Genomic DNA, 22,003 nt, shown 5'->3' on the forward strand with positions numbered 1-22,003 from the left:
CTTACTATCAGACCCCATGCTCCTCCCAAGCATGCACTATCTCAGTTAAGCTTCCTGACAGTCCCACGGGCACTTACTGTTAATTTTATCGTATTAAAGAAGAGGAGACTGAAGATCAGGTACTTTCTCTAGATCACAGAGCTGGTAAGCAGCAGGTCTTGGATTTGAACTGTGGCCCAAGTGACCCCAGAAGCTGTGATTTTAACCAGGTGGCATGCTGCCCCTCCCCACCACTCCCCCACCCCGGTTGAGACAAAGGAAGAGGTAAACGATAGAGTGGTTTTCACTGGGAGATGAAGATGCTCAGAAGCAGGGGAACCTGCAGGTCCAGAGATGGAGAAACGAAGGGACACGTCCTCAGCTTTTATGAGACCAAGTTCTCCACCAACCTGAGAATGCCCCAGTGCACTGGTAGCTCTATACTTGGGGCATATCGCTGCTAAACCTGGATATGTCCTCAGAAGGGGACATGGTTGGAGCCAGTTGTCAAAGGTGTGAAGTTCTTCTTTACGATTCCTCAGAAGGACCCCTGATTTTCTCCTGTTTACTCATCAACTGTTCTGAAGCTAAACAAAGACCTTCCTTCACTACTGGAAAAGCTCATGAACCTTCCAGGAGCTCCCTCACTTGAGACGTCTCATCTGCCGCTCACCATACTGCTGTGAATTACGGACTACCATGTAATCACTCTGTTTTCACAGACAAGGAGCTTGAGCCACAGGACACCCCTTAGAAGCTGGACGGCTGGCTGGCTCCCTGCCCCATCCCAGTCCCTCTAGGCTGGCTCCCTGCCCCATCCCAGTCCCTCTAGGCTGCCTCCCTGCCCCATCCCAATCCCTCTAGTCTGGCTCGCTTGTTTGAGCTTCCGTCTGTGTAACCCTAGACCAAAGAGCCAGAGCCAATTCCTGTCTGAATGTAAATCAAATTCCAGAAGGTTCACAGGATTTTTTTGTTCTTTCCTTTTCTTGGTTTCTTTCTCTTCTCCTCCTCCACCCTTCTCTCCTCCTCTTTCTCTCTCTCTCTCTCTCTCTCTCTCTCTCTTTTTTTTTTTTTTTTTTTGTTCTTAAGGAAACAAATGTATGTATTCAGTCACTGGAGTCCTTCCTCCTCTAGAGCCAGCTCCACAGCTGTTTCTGGGAGTTGAGTGAGCGGCAGCTCTCCTTGCCCCACTGAAGCCTCTGGGACGGACAGGGCTGTGGGGAGCCCCCTCAGTGATTCTAGAATCGTAAAGAAGAACTTCACACCTTTGACAACTGGCTCCAACCATGTGAGTTGGGCTCCAGGTACGTCCTATCTCCTCATAAGCACGAATTCGTTATTATGCAGGTGTTATGCTGTGTGCCAGGGATTTATAGTTAGGGTCTGTTCTTATCTTCACGGAGATCATAGCTAAGGTGAGTGAGGTGTATGTGAGGGATAAACATGTTAACAAACTACCCATAATACATTACAATTCAGCATGAAACGAGCAGCGCCTGGGTGGCTCAGTTGGTTAAGCGTCTGGCTCTTGGTTTCTGCTCAGACCTCACGGTTTCGTGGGTTTGAGCTTCGCATCAGGGTTCTGTGCTGCCACTGTGGAGCCTGCTTGGGACTGTCTCTCTCCCTCTCTCTCTCTCTCTCTGCCCCTCCTCCGCTCACGCTGTTTCTGTCTCTCTCGAAATAAATAAACTTAAAGGCATGAAACCAACTGCATAAATAATGGGCTGCAGAATTGATGAGGAAGAAGGAGTCAGTTGTGCTTTTGGGTAAGGAGAAGGAGTGAGGCTGGTTGGAAGTGGGCTTTGGGACATGAGGAGCGTTTGTATCAGGCATCAAACAAACTGAGAAAACGTAAAAATAGTTTGCAACCAATAACTCCACAGAGGATTCTGTGGCTTTCATTGCTTCCTGAAAGCATTATTCATTTACGTGTTGATTCAGTAAACATTTGCTGCCTGGGCCAGGCCCTGGCTAGTCCCTGAGGATGCAGGAATGAGCAAGAGCGTCCATCTCCCTGCCCTGTGGAGGATGAAAGTCTCACGGAGAGGGACAAAATCCAATCGACTCCTTACCCAGTGATTTATTTGCTAACAGTCATGAGAGGTACAAGTTGAAGGGTGCCTCGAAAGGGGCCTGAACTTGTCTCTAGGAAGTGAGAGGCCGTTAGGATAGGCTCTTTTAAGGAAGGGGTGTTTAAGTTGGGATGCAGAAGATGATTAGGATTTAGTTAAGGGAACAGGATAAGCATCCCTGACATAGGGAGTTGTTACGGGCTGAATTGTGTACCCCTGAAATTCCTTTGTTGAAGGCTTAACCCCCCAGTACCTCAGAATGTGGCTGCATTTGGACATAGGGCCTCTATAGGAGTGATTAGGTTAAAATGAAGCTGTTAGAGTGAGCGCTGATTTCATTTGACTGGTGTCATCACGAGAGAAAATTAGGATACACGGAAAGATAGCAGGCTTGCAGGTGCACAGACGGAAGACCATGTGACCACACAGCAAGAAGAGGGCCATTTGCAAGCCAAGGAGAGGCCTAAAAGGAGATAAACTCTGCTCACACCTTCATCTTGGACTTCTAGCCTCCAGAACTGCGAGACAACACATTTCTGTTGTTTAAGCCACCCAGTGTGTGGTATTTTGTTATGGCAGTCCTAACAAGTACACAGTGGCATAGCGTGCTGAGACACTTGGGTATGGAGGCGCTATTGCAGTAGGGTCCCCTATCTAAGGAAAGAAAAAAATAACCTCCAGGCAACCTTGCTCTTCGCTTACTCGACAACATCCCTCACGACCTTGTACCATGAGACCACTTAATCAGACTACATGTTTGGGTGTTACCGTATATGGGAGACAAAGAAGTAAAAAAAATACATTAAAAAACTAGGCCACGTGGCGTTCGGGGCTCAGTTCTTCGGCTAAGAACCCAACGGAGCGGTGTTGGCAGGAATGAAGTTGCTTCCTGGAAAGAAAAGCCTCCGTGTCATGACTCTCTGTGGCAGAATCCTGCTATGCTATGGTTGCGTACTGGAGAGGTGGCAAGTGTGGCTGGTGACATTCTTGCTGTTTGACCCGGTTAAGTCTATCCCCGGTCCCTGGAAGTAGGTGTTCTCTCCCGGAAGACAAAGGTCCTGGGCTGATGGACATCCTTGAGGTTCCTCCTGTGTCTATGATGCTGTATGTCCAATGCATTGAACCTTTATAATCCCAGAGCACTAGGGAGTAAATGGACAAAGTGATTATTTGCAAATAATTCAAAAAAGCTCACAACACTTTGAAAAAAATTATTTTTTGCCCCCCTAGTTTAAATGTATAATTGACAAATAAAAATAAATACATTTAAAGTGTGCAGTATGATGATTTGATATACATATACTTTGTGAAATGATTACCACAGTCAGGTTAATGATTATAGCCATCATCTCACATAATTACATTTTGTGTGTGTGTTAAAAACGCTTAAGATGGGGCACCTGGGTGGTTGAGTGTCCAACTTTAGCTCAAGTCAAGATTTCATGGTTTGTTAGTTTGAGCCCTACATTGGGCTCTGTGCTGCTGACAGCTCAGAGCCTGGAGCCTGCTTCAGATTCTGTGTCTCTTTCTCTCTGCCCCTCCCCCACTCATGCTCTGTCTCTCAAAATAAAAATAGGGATGCCTGGGTGGCTCAGTCAGCTAAGCGTCTGACTTTGGCTCAGGTCATGATCTCAGTTTGTGGGTTCGAGCCCCGCATTGGGCTCTGTGCTGACAGCTTAAAGCCTGGAGCCTGCTTCGAATTCTCCCTCTCTCTCTGTTCCTCCCCTGCTCATGCTCTGTCTCTCTCTTTCTCTCTCTCTCTCTCCTTCAAAAATAAATAAAAACATTAATAAAAAAATAAAAATAAACATTAAAAAATTTTTTTAATTACAAAAAATAAATACAAACACTGAAGATCTACTGTCTTAGCAAATTACGCTATTATTAACCATAGTTACCATGCTGTACATTATTTTCCCAGAACTTACTCATTTTATAACTGAAGGCTTGTATCCATTCACCAAAATCTCTCCATTTTCCCCAACCTGCAACCCCTGGTATTGTTCTATTCTCTACTCTCTGTGAACTTGGCATTTCTTTTCCTTTATTTTACACATGTAAGTGAGATCATGCAATATTTGTTTTTCTCTGTCTGGCTTATTTCATTTAGCATAATGTCCTCTAAAGCTCATCTATTTTTTTGCAAGTGCCGATCATGGCTAAAAAATATTCCATCATATATATCTATATAGATATATATATATGTATATATGTACACATATATGATGTAATACTGTTCACCATACACACACACACACACACACACACACATATATATCAGTATATATAGGCATCTATATGTATGAGAGTATATGTATGCCACATCTTCTTTATCCATTCACCCATCTATAGACACTTAAGGTTTTTTCCGTATCTTGGCTATTGTGAATAATGTTGCAGTGAACATTGGAGTGCACATATCTCTTTGAGATACTGTTTTACATTTTCTTTAGAAATACACCCAGAAGTGGAATTGGTAGTTCTGTTTTTAATTTTTTGAGGAAGCTCCATATTGTTTTCCAGAAAGGGTGAACCAATTTACTTTCATATCAACATTGCAAAAGGTTTCCCTTTTTTCCACCTCCTTGCAAAGATTTATCTCTTGTCTTTTTCCTAAAAGCCATCCTAAGGTGTATGAGCTGTTAGCTCCTGGGGGTTTTGATTTGCATTTCCCTGGTGATTAGTGATGTTGAGCACCTTTTTATGTACCTATTGGCCATTTGTATGTCTTTTTTTTTAATGTTTATTTATTTTGACAGAGAGAGAAAGCACATGAGTGGGGAAGGAGCAGAGAGAGGGCAAGAGAGTGAGAATCCCAAGCAGGTTCCCTGCTGTCAGTGCAGAGCCCAACATGGGGCCCGATCCCATGAACCGTGAGATCATGACCTGAGTCAAAATCAAGAGTCAGACGCATAAGTGACTGAGCCACTCAGGCACCCCCATTTGTATGTCATCTTTGGAAATATGTCTTTTCAGTCTTTTGCTGATTTTTAATTAGATTATTTGTATGTTGATACTGAGTTGTATAGGTTTGTTTTATCTTTTGCATATTAGCCCATCATGAGATATATGGTTTGTAGATTTTTTTTCCTAATCCATAATTAGCCTTTTCATTTTATTGATTATTTCCTTTGCCATTCATGAGAATTTTAGTTTGATGTAGTCCCACTCATTTTTCCTTTGGTTACATGTGCCTTTGGTGTGATATCCAAAAAGTCACTGCCAAGATTAAAGTCCAAGGAGCATTTTTCCCGATGTTTTCTTCTAAGAGTTTTTAATTTCAGGTCTTATATTTAAATCTTTAATCCATTTAAAATTAATTTTTGTGAGAGGTATAAGATAGGGGTCCAATTTCATTTTTTTCACATGTGGATATCCAGTTTTCTTGGCACCACCTGTTGAAGAGACTGTCCTTTCTCTATTGTATGTTCTTTTCACCCCTATCCAAGATTAGTTCACTGTATATGTGCAGGTTTTTTCTGGGATCTCTGTTCCATCGACCTATGTGTCTGTTTTCATGCCAATAATATACCATTTTGATTGCTATATAGCTTCATAATATAGTTTGAAATTAGAAAACGTGATACCTCCAACTTTGCTTTGACAATTCAGAATCTTTTGTGGTTCCATAAAAAAATTTTTTTTTGCTTTGTTCATTATAAGCCAATATCTTGTTTTCTTATTAAGTTTTTTATGTTAATTCCAGTACTGTTAACATACAGTGTTACATCAGTTTCAGTTGTATAATATAGTGACTCAGTAATTCTATGCATTACGCTGTACTCATTATGGTAACTGTACTCTTACCTTACTCTTACTCCATCACCTATTGTACCCATCCCCCCAACCCATCTCCCCTCTGGTAACTATCATTTTGTTCTCGAGAGTTAAGAGTCTGTTTCTCAGGGGCACCTGGGTGGTTCGGTCAGTTAAATGTCTGACTTCGGCTCAGGTCATGATCTCCCGGTTCATGGGTTCAAGCCCCGCATCGGGCTCTGTGCTGACAGCTGAGAGCCTGGAGCCTGCTTCAGATTCTGTGTCTCCCTCTCTCTCTGACCCTCCCCTGCTCATGCTTTTTCTCTGTCTGTCTCTCAACAATAAATAAATGTTAAAAAAAATTAAAAAAAAACAAAAAACAAATGCAGTGGATTTCTGTACCTTGATTTTGTATCCAGCAGCTTCACTGAATTCGTTTATCAATTCTAGGAGTTTTTTGGTGCAGTGTTTAGAGTTTTCTCTATATCATATCATGTCACCTGCAAATAGTGAAAGTTTTACTTCTTCCTTACCAATTTGGATATCCTTTATTTCTTTTTGTTGTCTGATTGCTGAGGCTAGGACTTCCAGTACTGTGTGAAATAATAGTGGTGAGAGTGTACATCCCTGTCTTGTTCCTGTCCTTTGGGGAAAAGCTCTTAGTTTTTCCCCATTAAGGATGATGTTTGCTGTGGGCTTTTCATATAAGGCCTTTATTATGTTGAGCTATGTTCTCTCTAAACCCATTTTGTTGAGGTTTTTATCATGAATGGATGTGTTGTAGTTTGTCAAATGCATTTTTCTTTTGTGTGTGCATGTGTGTGCTTTTATGTATGCGTATTAGACTTTGTTTATTCTTTTTTACATTTTCTTTTCTTTTATTTATTTGTTTGTTTGTTTGTTTTTAATGTTACCTACAACACCCATTGCTCCTCCCAACAAGTGCTGTCCTCAATGCCCATCACCCATTTTCTCCTCTCAAATGCCTTTTTCTAAAGGTAGTTTTTTTTTCCTATATCTGTGAAAATACCATTGGAATTTGATAGAGATTGAACTGAATCTTTATATTGCTTTGAGTAGTATGGACATTTTAACAGTGTTAATTCTTTTAGTCCATGATAATGGGAATACCTATTTATATCTTCTTCAGTTTCTTTCATTAATGTCTTAGTAGTTTTCAGTACATAGGTACCTCCTTGGTGAGAGAAAATTTATGCCTGGGTGTTTTATTGTATTTTCTATTGTTAACTTTCAAAATAAAAATCAGTTATTTTGGCAGCAAAAAATAGGTTTATTTGGGAATAACAGAGACTTGTAGTTCAGGACATGCAGGCTATGACAAAACCATAGGCAAGTCTAATACAAAGGAGAGGAACATTATTTTTTGGAGAAGAAGGAGGAAATTGGGAGGGGTTGTTTTGAATGAAAGTCCATTTGAGAAACATAGGAGTTCAGAGTGATGGTGGGTTTCTTGTGGAGTAAGTTGCAGGCATGATTGATTTCTTGTAGGAGATTCAAGGTACATCTTATCTTGTTGGAACCTGTAATTGATCATTCTTTCCTGTTGATGATTCCTCTGTTAGGGTCTGTAAGTGACAATTCTTCCTGTAACTGACATTGAGCTGTACCAGTTCCCCCTTCTAGTTTCCCACATACACTTCAGTGAGGATTCTCTTTATTTATTTTCACAGTATTAGTGTAAATTGGATTATTTTCCTAATTTCTCTTTCCAGAGAAATTCGCTGTTAGTGTATAGAATTGCAGCTGATTTGTGTATGTTGGTTTTGCATCCTGCAGCCTTACTAAATTCAACTTATTTTAGCCATTTTTTCATGGAGCCTTTAGGGTTTTCTTTACATAAGATCATGCTGTATACAGAGGTAATTTTACTTGTTTCAACCTAATTTGGATGCCTTTTACTTCTTTTTCTTACCTGCTTGCTCTATTTTGGACTTCCAGTACTATGGTGAATAGAAGTGGCAAGAGTAGTCGTCTTTGTCGTGGTGCTGATTTTAGAAGAAAAGATTTTAGCTTTTTACCATTGAGTGTGACTCTAACTGTCAGCGTTTTATATATTGTCTTTATTATGTTGCAGTACATGTGAAGTATGTATGTTCTTCTACTTATTTGTGGAGAATTTTTATCGTGGAAGGATGTTGAGTTTTATCAGATGCTTTTTCTGCATCTTATTGAGTTGATCGTAATTTTAATCCTTCATTCTGTTCATGTGGTATTTCGCATTAATTGACTTTCATATTTTGAACCATCCTTGCACTCTTGGGATAAGTTGAACTTGATTATGGCGTATGAGCCTTTAAATGTGCTGTTGAATTCTGTTTGTTGTACTTTGCATTTGATACTGACTTCTGTTCCCTGGCTTAGCAATCGCTTGGATGGCTTCTGGTATCCTGGATGTCATTAGTCCTGTAGAGTTGTTGATATTCTTCCCTCCAAAACTAATAATAGGTAACATGAATTGAGCTTAAAACATGTGCCAGGCACTATACAAAGTATGTTATGTCTATCCTGTCTTTTATGATGAGGATATTGAGGCACCATGAATCTATGTAACTTGCTCAAGGATCCACATTTTCATGCAAAGGAGCAGAAACTTGCATCGAGCAGCCTGTCTTTATACACCATACTTTTAACCTGTATTATATACTGCCTCTGTGCAATGATATCCCAGCAACATTGTGAGAACAAAATGAGACTCTGCGTTGTCTCATGCACATAGGAGTGCACATAAGAGGCATGTAATGTATTACTACATAAAAGGTAGAAAACAAATATTGCCTCTAACTTGCAAAGCTCTTCCATTATGCTTGATGCTCATATTCTAGCACACAATAGTCAAACAGTGACAAATATGGACGCATTGACACCCCCATGTCTAAGAAGGAAGGCCGAATGTGTGGCACTAGATTCTGAGGGGCTTAGTGGGCACAGATCTTGAAGATCTCATGGGGAACCGGCTGTTTAAGATGACCAGCGGCAGGGTCTCCTGGCTTCACACACCTTTAGGAGGTCATTTCCTGGTCTTGCCTAGATCCTATAAGCATAGGCCTAACCTCTTTCTCTGCAGACTGGTTTCCTAATTTGTGCTTGACTTGGGCAGCCTGCTCAGATGCCCCCCCACCCCACCCAAATTTCCAATCACCTTTCCACCCTTTTAAACTCTACTATGGGTAGAGAGATAAGTGGAGTTAAGCTCTTCTCCAATGATACCAGATAAAGTGGCAAGGTATCTAGGGAAATTACGCAAATGGAATAGTGGTGCAAGAGATACTTTGCACCGTGTGCCTTTTTCACTCGTTTGGCTCTATATCCTGTGAATGTATTATTTATTCCCACAAAATGAGATCCAGAACTAATGCATAAATAAACAAATACATAAATCATGTTCCCTAGGTGATTTTGCTGCCTAGCCAGGTTTGAGAATCACTGCATTAACTCATCACAAGGGACGGAAACAAACTCAAAGTGCTTAGCCCATTTATCAGCCTTCTAGTGAAGTCATCCGCCTGGCACCCCCAGTGCTTACTAGAGAGCCCAGGGGAGGGTGCTCAACAAGCATTTGTTGAGTTTAAATCAATCCTTACCTTTTCTCTACAACAGACTGAGATGAGCTTGGTCTGTTGACTTCTGTATCTTTACATACCACCTGCAGACTAATGGCCACATTATCACATCTTGTGTGAAAGCCTCCAGTTTCCAAATGCATATCCCTGAAATGTATTTCACTGGGGCTCCTTGTCTGATCCTGTTCTTTCAAAATTATACATTGTGCTCTTTTTGAGATTAATTTGGAAAGGGCCTTGGGCCAAAAGTTAGAACTCTATGAATACAGGGACTAGTGGGAGTTTAGGGAAGTATTTATGGAGGAGGGCACAACTTGACCAGGACTATGAGAATGATTCAAATTTTCATTGTCCAGTGCAACCACAGGAAAGATAGACCTGGAGCTAAGAGACTCCAGGTGGGGGGGGGGGGGGTACAGGAGCAGGAATTATAGCATCAGGAAGAGCCTCAAGTGGGAAAGTATGTTTGGGAGCACTTAGCTATAGGAAAGGACACCAGGAGATGCAGGCTGGAGAGAGGGAGGGGCCAGCTCATAACAAACAATCCCAAGGTATTGGGCTTGATGTGCATACACAGGAAATTATCATTACTATAGTATTCGTATTAGTAAGACCTTCTTGGGGAGATGAGACAGATCCTGGCCTTGGAGCTAAATTTAGGGCTGTGGTTTTAAACAAGAAATGTGTCCCAAAGTTTGCTGCAGAAGCAGACCAGTTCAAGTGAAACCATGCTCTCCAGGAAAAGAATGTGTTCTCGGGGTAGATTGAGCCAGGTTTTGATGTTTGATGAACCTGCTGAGAATAATGAGGAGAGAGGTAGTGAGTGGGCAGAATAAGGAGATAATCATTCGTTAAAGAATAAAGTGTGGAAGCAGAGAAATAACATTTCTCTTCTCAGCATAATGGGGAAAGAACAAGGTGGGTGACGATAAAGGTGGTCCAGGGTGAATGGAGGATGCAAGTGACAGAAATCAATTCCTGACAACAGTGTTTCCGTTCTCAGCTCAGAGGCAGAGCCAACCTGGACTTTTGCTCCATATCCTCCATTCAGTGAATCCCTCTCCTGTTCCCTAAAGCGTTTCTCACAGAACCATTGTTGGAAAGGGTGGGAGGTGCTCTTCCACCCCCATGTGAAGGCTGCCAGGCAGCCAGCTTGCCCTGCGTCTGCCTGCCTCCCCACAGATGGCAAGGGACCCCAGACAACGTGAAAGACGCCCCGTCAATGGAAAATGGAGCAAAAGAAAGCACCCCCTATATGAGCCCTGTTTGCCCACAAGTGTTTTGAGGGAGGAAATAGGAAGGGAATTATGCAAAAGTATCTTCTCTCAGAAAGTCAGTGTCATTCCTCCAGAACAGCAGAGAAACCTGTGGAGTATGGCTCACACTTACAGATTCCACCCCCATGCTGGATAGTTGTTTGTTTTTGCAGACTAAGAAGGCCTAAAAGGTGGGAGTTAACTCTTGATGGAACGGGATGCAAAATGTCTCTCGCCTAGTCGGTTTCAGGTCTTACAAAGCAAGGCAGATTCCTTAACGGGATTATATTTTCCTGTCTGTCGTTTTTTCTGTTTTTTTTTTTCCCAATATATGAAATTTATTGTCATATTGGTTTCCATACAACACCCAGTGCTCATCCCAAAAGGTGCCCTCCTCAATACCCATCACCCACCCTACCCTCCCTCCCACCCCCCATCAACCCTCAGTTTGTTCTCAGTTTTTAACAGCCTCTTATGCTTTGGCTCTCTCCCACTCTAACCTCTTTTTTTTTTCCTTCCCCTCCCCCATGGGTTTCTGTTAAGTTTCTCAGGATCCACATAAGAGTGAAACCATATGGTATCTGTCTTTCTCTGTATGGCTTATTTCACTTAGCATCACACTCTCCCGTTCCATCCACGTTGCTACAAAAGGCCATATTTCATTCCTTCTCATTGCCACGTAGTATTCCATTGTGTATATAAACCACAATATCTTTATCCATTCATCAGTTGATGGACATTTAGGCTCTTTCCATACTTTGGGTATTGTTGAAAGTGCTGCTATAAACATTGGGGTACAAGTGCTCCTATGCATCAGTACTCCTGTATCCCTTGGGTAAATTCCTAGCAGTGCTATTGCTGGGTCATAGGGTAGGTCTATTTTTAATTTTCTGAGGAACCTCCACACTGCTTTCCAGAGCGGCTGCACCAATTTGCATTCCCACCAACAGTGCAAGAGGGTTCCCGTTTCTCCACATCCTCTCCAGCATCTATAGTCTCCTGATTTGTTCATTTTGGCCACTCTGACTGGCGTGAGGTGATATCTGAGTGTGGTTTTGATTTGTATTTCCCTGATAAGGAGCGACGTTGAACATCTTTTCATGTGCCTGTTGGCCATCCGGATGTCTTCTTTAGAGAAATGTCTATTCATGTTTTCTGCCCATTTCTTCACCGGGTTATTTGTTTTTCGGGTGTGGAGTTTGGTGAGCTCTTTATAGATTTTGGATACTAGCCCTTTGTCCGATATGTCATTTGCAAATATCTTTTCCCATTCCGTTGGTTGCCTTTTAGTTTTGTTGGTTGTTTCCTTTGCTGTGCAGAAGTTTTTTATCTTCATAAGGTCCCAGTAATTCATTTTTGCTTTTAATTCCCTTGCCTTTGGGGATGTGTCGAGTAAGAGATTGCTACGGCTGAGGTCAGAGAGGTCCTTTCCTGCTTTCTCCTCTAGGGTTTTGATGGTTTCCTGTCTCACATTCAGGTCCTTTATCCATTTTGAGTTTATTTTTGTGAATGGTGTGAGAAAGTGGTCTAGTTTCAACCTTCTGCATGTTGCTGTCCAGTTCTCCCAGCACCATTTGTTAAAGAGACTGTCTTTTTTCCATTGGATGTTCTTTCCTGCTTTGTCAAAGATTAGTTGGCCATATGTTTGTGGGTCTAGTTCTGGGGTTTCTATTCTATTCCATTGGTCTATGTGTCTGTTTTTGTGCCAATACCATGCTGTCTTGATGATGACAGCTTTGTAGTAGAGGCTAAAGTCTGGGATTGTGATGCCTCCTGCTTTGGTCTTCTTCAAAATTGCTTTGGCTATTCAGGGCCTTTTGTGGTTCCATATGAATTTTAGGATTGCTTGTTCTAGTTTCGAGAAGAATGCTGGTGCAATTTTGATTGGGATTGCATTGAATGTGTACATAGCTTTGGGTAGTATTGACATTTTGACAATATTTATTCTTCCAATCCATGAGCAGGGAATGTCTTTCCATTTCTTTATATCTTCTTCAATTTCCTTCATAAGCTTTCTATAGTTTTCAGCATACAGATCTTTTACATCTTTGGTTAGATTTATTCCTAGGTATTTTATGCTTCTTGGTGCAGTTGTGAATGGGATCAGTTTCTTTATTTGTCTTTCTGTTGCTTCATTGTTACTGTATAAGAATGCAACGGATTTCTGTACATTGATTTTGTATCCTGCGACTTTGCTGAATTCATGTATCAGTTCTAGCAGACTTTTGGTGGAGTCTATCGGATTTTCCATGTATAATATCATGTCATCTGCAAAAAGCGAAAGCTTGACTTCATCTTTGCCAATTTGGATGCCTTTGATTTCCTTTTGTTGTCTGATTGCTGATGCTAGAACTTCCAACACTATATTAAACAACAGCGGTGAGAGTGGGCATCCCTGTCGTGCTCCTGATCTCAGGGAAAAAGCTCTCAGTTTTTCCCCGTTGAGGATGATGTTAGCTGTGGGCTTTTCATAAATGGCTTTTATGATCTTTAAGTATGTTCCTTCTATCCCGACTTTCTCAGGGGTTTTTATTAAGAAAGCGTGCTGGATTTTGTCAAAGGCCTTTTCTGCATCGATTGACAGGATCATATGGTTCTTCTCTTTTTTTTTATTATTGTGATGTATCACATTGATTGATTTCGAATGTTGAACCAGCCCTGCATCCCAGGAATGAATCCCACTTGATCATGGTGAATAATTCTTTTTATATGCCATTGAATTCGATTTGCTAGTATCTTATTGAGAATTTTTGCATCCATATTCATCACGGATATTGGCCTGTAGTTCTCTTTTTTTTTACTGGGTCTCTGTCTGGTTTAGGAACCAAAGTAATGCTGGCTTCATAGAATGAGTCTGGAAGTTTTCCTTCCCTTTCTATTTCTTGGAATAGCTTGAGAAGGATAGGTATTATCTCTGCTTTAAACGTCTGGTAGAACTCCCCTGGGAAGCCATCTGGTCCTGGACTCTTATTTGTTGGGAGATTTTTGATAACCGATTCAATTTCTTCGCTGGTTATGGGTGTGTTCAAGCTTTCTATTTCCTCCTGATTGAGTTTTGGAAGAGTGTGGGTGTTTAGGAATTTGTCCATTTCTTCCAGGTTGTCCAATTTGTTGGCATATAATTTTTCATAGTATTCCCTGATAATTGCTTGTATCTCTGAGGGATTGGTTGTAATAATTCCATTTTCATTCATGATTTTATCTATTTGGGTCATCTCCCTTTTCTTTTTGAGAAGCCTGGCTAGAGGTTTGTCAATTTTGTTTATTTTTTCAAAAAACCAACTCTTGGTTTCGTTGATCTGCTCTACAGTTTTTTTAGATTCTATATTGTTTATTTCTGCTCTGACCTTTATTATTTCTCTTCTTCTGCTGGGTTTAGGCTGCCTTTGCTGTTCTGCTTCTATTTCCTTTAGGTGTGCTGTTAGATTCTGTATTTGGGATTTTTCTTGTTTCTTGAGATAGGCCTGGATTGCAATGTATTTTCCTCTCAGGACTGCCTTCACTGCATCCCAAAGCGTTTGGATTGTTGTATTTTCATTTTCGTTTGTTTCCATATATTTTTTAATTTCTTCTCTAATTGCCTGGTTGACCCACTCATTCGTTAGTAGGGTGTTCTTTAACCTCCATGCTTTTGGAGGTTTTCCAGACTTTTTCCTGTGATTGATTTCAAGCTTCATAGCATTGTGGTCTGAAAGTATGCATGGTATAATTTCAATTCTTGTAAACTTATGAAGGGCTGTTTTGTGACTCAGTATGTGATCTATCTTGGAGAATGTTCCATGTGCACTCGAGAAGAAAGTATATTCTGTTGCTTTGGGATGCAGAGTTCTAAATATATCTGTCAAGTCCATCTGATCCAATGTATCATTCAGGGCCCTTGTTTCTTTATTGACCGTGTGTCTAGATGATCTATCCATTTCTGTAAGTGGAGTGTTAAAATCCCCTGCAATTACCACATTCTTATCAATAAGGTTGCTTATGTTTGTGAGTAATTGTTTTATATATTTGGGGGCTCCGGTATTTGGCGCATAGACATTTATAATTGTTAGCTCTTCCTGATGGATAGACCCTGTAATTATTATATAATGCCCTTCTTCATCTCTTGTTACAGCCTTTAATTTAAAGTCTAGTTTGTCTGATATAAATATGGCTACTCCAGCTTTCTTTTGACTTCCAGTAGCATGATAAATAGTTCTCCATCCCCTCACTCTCAATCTAAAGGTGTCCTCAGGTCTAAAATGAGTCTCTTGTAGACAGCAAATAGATGGGTCTTGTTTTTTTTATCCATTCTGATACCCTATGTCTTTTGGTTGGCGCATTTAATCCATTTACATTCAGTGTTATTATAGAAAGATATGGGTTTAGAGTCATTGTGATGTCTGTATGTTTTATGCTTGTAGTGATGTCTCTGGTACTTTGTCTCACAGGATCCCCCTTAGGATCTCTTGTAGGGCTGGTTTAGTGGTGACAAATTCCTTCAGTTTTTGTTTGTTTGGGAAGACCTTTATCTCTCCTTCTATTCTAAATGACAGACTTGCTGGATAAAGGATTCTCGGCTGCATATTTTTTCTGTTGAGCACACTGAAGATATCGTGCCAAGCCTTTCTGGCCTGCCAAGTTTCAAAGGAGAGATCAGTCAGGAGTCTTATAGGTCTCCCTTTATATGTGAGGGCACGTTTATCCCTTGCTGCTTTCAGAATTTTCTCTTTATCCTTGTATTTTGCCAGTTTCACTATGATATGTCGTGCAGAAGATCGATTCAAGTTACGTCTGAAGGGAGTTCTCTGTGCCTCTTGGATTTCAATGCCTTTTTCCTTCCCCAGTTCAGGGAAGTTCTCAGCTATAATTTGTTCAAGTACCCCTTCAGCACCCTTCCCTCTCTCTTCCTCCTCTGGGATACCAATTATGCGTATATTATTTTTTTTTAGTGTATCACTTAGTTCTCTAATTTTCCCCTCATACTCCTGGATTTTTTTATCTCTCTTTCTTTCAGCTTCCTCTTTCTCCATAACTTTATCTTCTAGTTCACCTATTCTCTCCTCTGCCTCTTCAAGCCGAGCCATCGTGGATTCCATTTTGTTTTGCAATTCGTTTAAAGCGTTTTTCAACTCCTCGTGACTGTTCCTTAGTCCCTCGATCTTTGTGGCAAGAGATTCTCTGCTGTCCTGTATACTGTTTTCAAGCCCAGCGATTAATTTTATGACTATTATTCTAAATTCACTTTCTGTTATATTATTTAAATCCTTTTTGTTCAGTTCATTAGCTGTTGTTATTTCCTGGAGGTTCTTCTGAGGGGAATTCTTCCGTTTGGTCATTTTGGATAGTCCCTGGAGTGGTGAGGACCTTCAGGGCACTTCCCCTGTGCTGTGGTGTATAACTGGAGTTGGTGGGCGGGGCCGCAGTCCGACCTGATGTCTGCCCCCAGCCCACCGCTGGGGCCACAGTCAGACTGGTGTGTGCCTTCTCTTCCGCTCTCCTAGGGGTGGGATTCACTGTGGGGTGGCGTGACCCGTCTGGGCTACTTGCACACTGCCAGGCTTGTGGTGCTGGGGATCTGGTGTATTAGCTGGGGTGGGTAGGCAAGGTGCACGGGGGCAGGAGGGGCAGGCTTAGCTCGCTTCTCCTTAGGTGATCCACTTCAGGAGGGGCCCTGTGGCAGCGGGAGGGAGTCAGATCCGCTGCCGGAGGTTTGGCTCTGCAGGAGCACAGAGTTGGGTGTTTGCGCTGAGCGAGCAAGTTCCCTGGCAGGACCTGGGTCCCTTTGGGATTTTGGCTGGGGGATGGGCGAGGGAGATGGCGCTGGAGAGCGCCTTTGTTCCCCACCAAGCTGAGCTCTGTCATCCGGGGGCTCAGCAGCTCTCCCTCCCTTTGTCCTCCAGCCTTCCCGCTTTCTGAGCAGAGCTGTTAACTTATGACCTCCCAGACGCTAAGTCGCGCTTGCTGTCGGAACACACTCCGTCCGGCCCCTCCGCTTTTGCCAGCCAGACTCGGGGGCTCTGCTTGGCCGGCGACCCGCCCCTCTGCCCCGGCTCCCTCCCACCAGTCCGTGGAGCGCGCACCGCCTCGCCGCCCTTCCTACCCTCTTCCGTGGGCCTCGCGTCTGCGCTTGGCTCCGGAGACTCCTTTCTGCTAATCCTCTGGTGGTTTTCTGGGTTATTTAGGCAGGTGTAGGTGGAATCTAAGTGATCAGTAGGACGCGCGGTGAGCCCAGCGTCCTCCTATGCCACCATCTTCCCTCGTTTTTTTCTGTTTAAGTTTCCGTTAAGAGCTCTTCGCACGTGATATGGGGCTGAACGTAGAAAAGATACTCTTCAGGGACCAGTGTGGGATAGAACCCACACTTGTTAACTCTGTCTGGGCCAGTGAAATTTCCCCTTAGGCTAACATGTAAGTGGCTTTCTCAGTCTTGATCTGTAAGGGCTGTGCAGTGTCAATTTGTATGGGCAAATGTCTAAGGGCACATAGACCAGAGCGTCCCTTTGCTTCTGTGGCTGAACGATCAACCTCAGCAAGGCAAGACCAGCACAAGGTTAAGGTGAGTAACGTGCCTAAGGCCAAAATTTAAGGAGGCACTCACTCTTGGGGGTCACTTAAGTTCAGGGTCAACCCTGACAGCCTCCTTAAATTTTTGTTCTCCAAATGCCTCACTCTGGTACCTGCCCAGAGCCTCAGTGTTCCATTCACAAACACTCAGACATTTCATGCCTTGATATTTTATGCAACTGCATCAACATTTATCCAGTAGATGTATTTCTAAACATTATTCACAAATTTATTCACAAATATTGAGAAGCTTCATCTCCTTCTTAGGATCTTCTACTGGCAGTGACCCAACCATGTTAACTTCGTATTTTCCTTACTGCTTCATGCAGAGAAACTTAAAAGCACTGCAGGAAGTTGACATTAAACGAATTGATAGAAGAGAAATAACCTTGGGTGATCACCTCCCAGATTCACCTGTTGCACAAGTTTGTTTTCATGTGTAATTTTCTGTACGTTGAGACCACCTGTGTTAAATTTGGATTCCTCTAATTCACTGTTGCCCAGACCAATCAAGAGGCTAAACAAAATAAGAGTGACCATCACTTTTCTTTACTGCCCACCCATCATGCGTACACTCTAGATCAAGGCTATGTGCTATATTACACTCTCTTACAATACCCAACCGATCCTGGATTCTCAGGGTTGAAATAAGTGGGGACATATTTAACTACCTGGAGAAAATTATTTTTTCATTCTATAGTTCTTGAGTCAGTATCTTGCCAAACAAGGGCATCTCTGTCAGTCTGAGTCACAGGATTCAAATCCTTTGGTTTTAACCTTTAGTGTAAACCAAGAGGTCAATTTTGGCCAGTTCAAGGCTGAATCCAAGACAGTTTTAAGACTATAGCCGACAGAAGACATCTATAAGTCACCTCCCTCTGAGTATCAGAAGTTCTGCTATCTATGTTAGTCATTGCTGAATGCTCTGGCAGTATGATAACTGAATATCTGAGAGGGATGTTACATTTCACATGGGTGGCTCTATCATCATTTCCTTTGTGACTGTTTCCACCATTGCTTTTATGTTTAAAAGGCCCTCACCTGTTTACTGTTAAAAAGCAAAATTCACCTCAGTAAATTTTGTGTATTTTATTGGCTCTATTCAATGATCCACGAATCAGGGAGCATCCAACGTAATAGAGAGAAGGGATCTCCAAATAACTGTACAAAATGAAAAACTTTTATAGGCAGAAGAGAACAGGAACAAGAAGTTATACTAGGCACAAAAGTAGGTCGGTTACTGTAAGGTTACCAACTTTCCTTTAGGAGAAGGCAGGCATCTATTAAGGGATTCCTGAATAATTCCATTTCCAGGAGAGTCAAACTGTAATTAAGTCAAGTCTCGCTTTGGTGATATGGGGCTTAGCATAAGCAACTCCACTTGACGTCTGTTGTCTTGTTTTTAACAATTCTCCCTTTCTGGTTAGACTCTTAGCCTAAGATATGTGGTTAAAAAAAAAAAAAAAAAAAAGACTTAAGGCAATAGCTTACCAGCTCCTCCCAGCTACTGCTCGGGAGTTCTCACAATTTTTGCTGAATATCTGTGTGCTGTTCACAGGTCATGATGTCCAGTTCACATTCTCCACGTCAGTCATTCCTGTTGTTCCTTTTCTGTCTTAGAGAGATCATTTGGTTGGTAGTTCTTGTGTTCTAGATTTAGAGCTGTTTGTCTTTGGAATGTTTTTCTTTCCCCCTGGGTACATGGTTTCGTTTAGCTCAGGGAAGAAGGCCTAAAAAAATAGTTCCTGTTAGGCTCTGAATGTCTGCTTCCAATTTGGCCAATTTTTGGCCATAGAACTACTTTAAAAAAATCCTTTCAAATATCTTGTCAGATTTCATCCAGGACAAACAGCAAATATTCTTGGCTGTATTGAACAAACACTTGGACACAAGAGGTATCTCCAAAGAGGGTGCAAGGGGTACTATCCTTGAAGATCCAGTGCCACTCCCAAAATATCCCAAAGAAAGAAAGACTTAGACATTTTATCTGAGAGCTAGTAACAGTTAGTGGGACCCTTGCTGCAGATGGAATACAACTCACATTTCTGTCCAGGCATATTTTGCAGTTCCCAACTCCCAAACCGCGACTGAGCTTCTGTATACACTCGAACTGGCAGCCTGCGTGTGGCAGGCAGGCATAAAGCCAAGCCAGGTTGTTGGGACACAAAACAAGAGAAACAAGGACATAGTTTTCCCTAGGAGACGAAGGATCAGCAACCAGCAAGTGCCCCCAAACCAAATTTATGAGTCTGGATTTGGAAAGGAAGGGACAACCTGAGATTTTACCTCCTTCTCTCTACTGGACAGTACAGAGATCCAGAATAGCTGACTCTGGTGTGAATTCTCATCCTTTGCTGGCTTCTGCCAGTTTCCCCAGGATCCCATCTGCTGTCTCCAGAGCGAGTGAGGTTGAAAGTAGGGAGTATAGCCCTGGTATCTACGAGAATTTGGCAAGGTTTACCATTAATTTTAATTTCAGTTTCCTCTTGAAGCTTTAAGGAAATAACGTCTAGCAGTTTACTGGAGCATTCCTCAGGATCTCCTCAAGTATGGGACCAGCCCAGATGGTATGGGGGCTCCTCATTTGGTGGACTTTTGTTGCTGGTCTTCGAGTCTCTTCAGAGGGGAAACAAAATTCAGAGAGAGGATTAGTAGACTGAGTAGTCAGGTAAGGGAGGATGGAGGGGAGCAGTGGGAGTCACATTAGTCTTACATAGTCATGTCTTAGTTTTCCCTTGTATCTTTAATTCTCCTTAGACTTTTGGAATCTTGAGGCCTATCAGAGGCTTCTAAATTCCAATTACAATAGGTACTCTCCCCCGTTTATTTGAGTTAGTAGCCCTGGCTTTCAACTTCATTCCTTAAATGAATGATCTTGTCTAATGGGAATGTTCTCCATATTGGCCGTTTTAATTTTAGACTGTCTTTGTAAGATTCTGCCATTTTTTATAGACACGTACAGCTTCAGAGATCTGTAGGTCTGTAGATATAAGTAGGTATGGTAGAAGGTGGCACATTGGTTTCTTCGAAACTTCTAAGCCTTGGGTTTCTCAGAGCCAAATTAATGACTAAGAGGCATTAAATACAAGCAGATAGGGACAGACCAGTGGCCACAAGATCTCCATGGTACTAGCATATTTTTTTGTGGAGGAAGAATGAAACGGTAGGGCATCATCTGACAGAGCTGACACTGGGAGATCTCCAACGTAGTCAATAGGTATTTAATGGAAGGCACAGCAGGCTAATTTGAAAATGGCAGCAGAAGTGGGGAGGGGCTTTTTCTCTGTAATACCGGATAAGTGTAAGGAGTCCACAAGAGAAAGGTCTGAGGGATGCTCAGTAGTCTGGCCCCTGTGAATTCTCCACACCAATGAGCCAGAGCTCCTGCCAGGACGCGGTCCCACCTAGAGGAATAACTGCTCAGAGAAGCAAACCAAACAGAACAGAGACAAAGGGACAAAGAAGGGCAAAAGAGGGGATGGGAATAGCCAGGAAATCAGAGGAAGCGGGCTGCCCTACTTTGGAACATTGTAAAACAACAGGAGAGGGACCTTTGAGAAGTTATAAAAGCTATCCTGAACCACGCCTCATTCTAAAAGTTCAAGGAACCAATTTCAGCACAAAAATCAGCAATAGGCAAGTATGAAAGTCAAATCCATACCAAGTTATTGTAAGAAAAAGCAAAATAAGGAGCAGAATAGCATCCCTGCAGACAGTGAAAGCATGCCAGAAAGATTTGCTCTCAAAATAGATTAAAACTATGACCTACTATTTCAAAACAAACTGAAAGATTAAGAAAATGATGTAAGACATTAAAGGATAGGGCAAATCGGAATTAGAAAGAACTCAGAAATGAGGTGATAACGCTCAGGAAAGGACTCAAGATAATGTAAAAATCTGTGGTGCTTAGAGATTTTTTTTTTTTTTTTTTTTTTTTTTACCAAATGATTAGAGTGACATAGATGTAGGAGGACCCATGAGCATTATTAGATATATAGGTACTTGTAAAACTAAAACTCATTGAGAGCTAAGTTCATAATTACTACATACTGTGACCATTTACATCCGGTAGAACTCCAGTAAATGTAGCGGGTGGGCATGGCTAGAGCATGTGCCAAAATAATTTTAACGTTTCCATCGATCATATTGTACTATTGATTGTACTATTGTACATATTGATACTGTTAGTATCAGTGTTATTCCTATGACACTGTCTGTCACATGTACAATACATGAAAACACAAATGAGTTATGATAGAACATTTTTATTCTGTCACCTCTGCTGTCCTTGAGAGCCAGGCTTCTCAGTGTGAAATAAAGGAGGTGCATATATAATAGATAAAAGGTTTAGTAAATGTTCTTTAGGTTTAAATTTGAATTGTAAGTGCAAAACAAACTCATGAGGTCCCGTGTGTGTGTGTGTGCGTGTGTGTGTGTGTTTGTATGCGCAGGCGCGCATACGTTTGCGTGCATCAGTGTGTGTGTATTACTTAGCTCTGTGTACTACTTAAGATGCCTTGAGATAATTACCAACATCATAGTAATCATGGTCTTGAAATAAAATCTGTAACCCAAAGAAACCTGGTTTTCTTAAAGAAATAGCTTATTCCAGAGAGGATGGCCAGGAGGCTACCAGATCCTACTTGGGTCATGATAGAAAGACTCTAGAGATGACTTAACGAGTCTGCCACTAGTTAAAGGTGGGACAAAATTGTGTTTCGGTAATGAAAATGATTATAATGGGTTGAAACCGACCAAATATGTTTATTTTCTGAGTTTATGGAATTAAAACGTTATTCACCTTCAGAAAATGACA

At 41.8% G+C, this 22,003-nt stretch overlaps 1 long non-coding RNA gene across 2 annotated transcripts; it reads right to left on the bottom strand.

The window, feature by feature from the left end:
* Positions 1–2,121: 2,121 nt before the first annotated feature.
* Positions 2,122–19,959, bottom strand: LOC122200402. 2 transcript variants are annotated; one of them, XR_006193806.1, is made up of 4 exons: positions 19,901–19,959; positions 19,649–19,803; positions 18,679–18,917; positions 2,123–3,193 (listed from the first exon to the last, which is right to left on the bottom strand). It is a non-coding gene; the product is annotated as an uncharacterized LOC122200402 (long non-coding RNA). The 2 variants fall into 2 exon arrangements; XR_006193805.1 differs by having other exon boundaries at positions 2,122–3,193; positions 19,649–19,940.
* Between the last annotated feature and the right edge of the window lie 2,044 nt (positions 19,960–22,003).

The sequence above is a fragment of the Panthera leo genome, chromosome A1 (assembly GCF_018350215.1).
Source record: "Panthera leo isolate Ple1 chromosome A1, P.leo_Ple1_pat1.1, whole genome shotgun sequence".
NCBI lineage: Eukaryota > Metazoa > Chordata > Mammalia > Carnivora > Felidae > Panthera > Panthera leo.